Consider the following 4,422-nt stretch of genomic DNA (forward strand, 5'->3'; position numbering starts at 1 on the left):
TATTTCAGTCTCTGTTTGCAATGCCAATTTGAAAATGAAAGATCAATCTCGTTTAGACATGGTAATTTAGGTATCAGCATGAACTATAGCTCAGGTGGTTTTTCTTTTGTAAAATTAACTCTAAGGTACTACTAACCTCACTGTTTTGTTCTCTCTTTGAAATTAACTTTTTTTTTTTTTTTTTTTTTTTTTACAGGCAGAGTGGACAGAGAGACAGAGAGAAAGGTCTTCCTTTGCTGTTGGTTCACCCTCCAATGGCTGTCATGGCCGGCGCGCTGCGCTGATCCGAAGCCAGGAGCCAGGTGCTTCTCCTGGTCTCCCATGGGGTGCAGGGCCCAAGGACTTGGGCCATCCTACACTACCTTACCGGGCCACAGCAGAGAGCTGGACTGGAAGAGGAGCAACCAGGACAGAATCTGGCGCCCCTCCCGGGACTAGAACCCGGTGTGCCGGTGCTGTTAGGCGGAGGATTAGCCTATTGAGCCGCGGCGCAGGCTAGTAATTAACTTTTAAAATGACGTCATGTGTACTCTGCTTTGTAAGACCTGAAATGGCTCTTGATCAAGTCTATTGACCATGAAAGCGAGGGGTGAGGGTGGGAATATCCTTCCATTTTTTTCCGAGAGTGGACAGCAGAGGACTCATTTATGTTGATGTCTTTATTGGTTTGATCAAATGCGCTTGTGACCATGGGCACACACATACAGGACATCTGACTAAGGTTCAGACTGTGGTCTAAGCCATGGGGAAGAGAACAGAGTTAACAGTCAGAATCCATGTCTTAATTCAACTGTTAGCTTTGCCTTGTTAGCACACACTCTGACCATGTCACTTGGAAAGTTAATTCAAAAAGTTCATGGGAAAAAAAGTTAAGTTTATTTTAGTGCAAAAAAGTGAAAATCCATAAATAGTTTCCTCATAATAGGCATTTTCCACAAGCTTTTTGATGACCCCTTGTCTAAGCATTTATACATACTATACAAGTAATTCTTGAAAAACTCTCGAGGATCCAAAGACTTAAGAACCCCATTCATCATCATGAGCAGCAACAGCACTACTAGTTAACACTGAGCACTTGATCTGTTCTCACTGTTCTACATCTATTCAATCCTAATGTCTCATGGATAAGAAACCTGAAGCAGAGTAAAATCAGGTAACTTGAATGAGGTCACACAACTAACAAGTGTCTGAATCTGGTTAGTCCGGAGCCCAAGCAGTGTGACTCAGGAGCCCAGCCTTGTAACTGTTTTGTTTTGCAATTCACAAGAGAGACAATGTTTTTTAGCTGAAGCCCTCCAAGCTGTCAGCGGTCGGTGGCGACATCAAGTGGCCACATGCATGTACTGCAGGCCTCTCCATAAACTAACCTGGCCCCTGCTCCTCTCTCCCAAATAAACCATTACCCCAAGCAACGCCAATAGATTTGCACTGCAGAGGTAACTTCGCACCAAGTTTAGTTCCAACCACACTGCTGTCTTTTAACTCCCTTTTTCCTGACTCAGATGAAGATATATCTCTCACAAAGTTTGCTCCTTGGAGCCGGCGCTGTGGTGTAGCATGTTAACCCCCTGGCCTGAAGTGCTGGCATCCCATATGGGCGCTGGCTCTAGTCCCGGCTGCTCCTCTTCCAACCCAGCTCTCTGGTATGGCCTGGGAAAGCAGTGAAGATGGCCCAAGTCCTTGGGCCCCTGCACCCACGTGGGAGACCCGGAGGAAGCTCCTGGCTCCTGGCTTTGGATTGGCGCAGCTCAGGCCATTGCAGCCAATTGGGGAGTGAACCAGCGGGTGGAAGATCTTTCTTTCTCTCTGCCTCTCTTTCTCTCTCTGTAACTCTGACTTTCAAACAAATAAATAAATCTTTAAAAAAAAAGGTTAGCTCCTATTCTGGACCTCATTTCCACTGCCCCACGTATTTTACTCCAATACTTATATCTTCCTTTTCTTGCCTCTTCAATTACTGTTTCACCAGTGGCTCAACCTAAAAAGAAGTTCCGGTTTCTTCTATCCTGCAGTGACAGAAAAAAAGGAAGCAACAAACAAGCAGCCTAGATTCTTTTTTTTTGTTTGTTTGTTTTTGACAGGCAGAGTTATAGACAGTGAGAAACAGAGAGAAATGTCTTCCTTCCATTAGTTCACTCCCCTAATGGCCAGGAGCCAGGTGCTTCCTCCAGGTCTCCCACGCAGGTGCAGGGGCCATCCTCCGCTGCCCTCCCGGGCTGGATGGGAAGAGGAGCAACCGGGACTAAAACCCGGGGTGCCGGCGCCGCAAGCATAGGATTAGCCAAGTGAGCCACAGCGCTGGCCCTAGATTCACCTTTTAAAAGAAGAGTTATAGGGGTCAGCATTGTGGCGCAACAGGTTAAGCCTCTGCTTACAATTCTGGCCTCTCATATTGAGCCCTGTTTGGAGACCCCGCTGCTCTGCTTCTGAGTCAGCTTTCTGCTAAGGCACTTTGGGAAGCAGCAGATGATGGCTCAACTAATTGGGTCCCTGCCACTCATGTGGGAGATACAGATGGAATTCCTGGCTCCTGGCTTCGGCCCGGCCCAGCCCTGGCTGTTGCAGCCATTTGGGGTGTGAACAAGTGGATGGAAAATCTCTCTTTGTCTCTCTCTCTCTCTCTCTCTCTCTCTCTCTCTCTCTATGTTGCTTGGTCTCTTAAATCAATCTTTAAAAAGAGAAGACAGTTTCAGTAAAAGGATTGCCTTGCTCATAAGCTTCAATTCTTTCTCAGTCACTTTTGAAGTAAGTAAAAATATCAGTCCAGGGGCTAGTGCTGTTTTGTTGCGGGTAAAGCTGTTGCCTGCAGTGCTGGTGTCCCGTATGGGCGCTTGTTCAAGTCCCGGCTGCTCCACTTCCCATCTAGCTCCATGCTAATGGCCTGGGAAAGCAGTAAAGGATGGCCCAAGTCCTTGGGTCCCTGCACCCACGTGGGAGACCCCGAGGAAGCTCCTGGCTCCTGGCTTCGGATCGGCGCAGCTCTGGCCATTGCAGCCAATTGGGGAGTGAACCAGAGGATGGAAGACCTCTCTCTCTCTCTCTCTCTCTCTCTCTCTCTCTCTTTGCCTCTGCCTCTCTGTAACTCAGCCTTTCACAAGTATCAGTCCAATGTTTACCATCTTCCAAAATTGGGCCTTCTGGTTGTATCTCCCGTAACTCCTTTATTATTCCCTACCCCAAGCTTCAACCACATAGGCGCACTCACGAGTCCTCACATCTGACTTTCTGCTTGCACATCTTTGCAGAAGGTGTTACAACCACTAGGATTTATCTTTATTAGAGGACTTCTCTGACCCTTCCTATATGCTTGTGGCTGTCTTACACACCACGAGTACCTGAAGGGAGGAACTAAATGTTACTGGAGAGAAAGTAAAACTTATTTTGGACCGAGAAAGTAAAAATCTGGCCTCCATTCGGCTGCAACAACAGAAGCAGAGAAAGCCAGCTGGGAATTTAACAGACAACAGTATTTCTTCTGAAGGCACACTGCAGCTGTACAGTGATAACACCAGGATTTGAATGATCACTACATTTTTAGTCACTAAGCCTAAGCCTCATACACATCAGAAACTTTGCTGCTTGAAATCATATCGGTTACTGGGGCCTGTGCTGAGGCACAGCAGGTTAACGCCCTGGCATGAAGCGCAGGCATCCCATATGGATGCCAGTTCTAGTCCCGGCTGCTCCTACTCCAACCCAGCTCTCTGCTATGGCCTGGGAAAACTTTAGAAGATGGCCCTAGTCCTTGGGCCCCTGCACCCGCGTGGGAAACCCAGAAGAAGCTCCTGGCTCCTGGCTTTGGATTGGCGCAGCTCTGGCCGTTGCGGCCAATTGGGGAGTGAACCAGCGGATGGAAGACCTCTCTCTCTCTCTGTCTGCCTCTCCTTTCTGTGTGTAACTCTTTCAAATAAATAAATAAATAAATCTTATAAAAAAGAAAAGAAATCACATTGGTTAGAATGCCCCATCTTTGGAGGACATGTTTCTCTGACGCAGATTTCCATGCCAGGTGCAGAGCTTCAGATAAGGGGTAGTGGGACACAATATTCTGCATCTATCTTTACTCTGTGGTTTCCAGGGAAATGAAACTCTTCAGTTCACTCCCCCGGTCCAGACCTGATGGCTAGTTACTCCAAGTGACACAGTCCTGTTTTGCATTAAGCTTACCCCCCCCCCCCAAAAAAAAGCTTTGTTTAAAATTCACCTAAATTCTACCCTTACCCCAAATCCTACAGTCTATCTCTTTCTCCATTGGTTTCTCTGGTGTGCAACGCCCCCTCACTGCAATGGGTCAAAAGCCTAAGTCATGTATATCCCTGACCACTTAGCTTCTCCTAAGTAAGCATCCAAAAGTTTCACTGTGGTGCATTCTGAATTAGAGCGTTTGGGTTCTAGTAAGATTTCCTGGATTGGTTATGAGGA

Source organism: Oryctolagus cuniculus, chromosome X, assembly GCF_051225735.1.
Source record: "Oryctolagus cuniculus isolate XC-2025 breed Fujian yellow rabbit chromosome X, ASM5122573v1, whole genome shotgun sequence".
Classification (NCBI taxonomy): Eukaryota; Metazoa; Chordata; class Mammalia; order Lagomorpha; family Leporidae; genus Oryctolagus; species Oryctolagus cuniculus.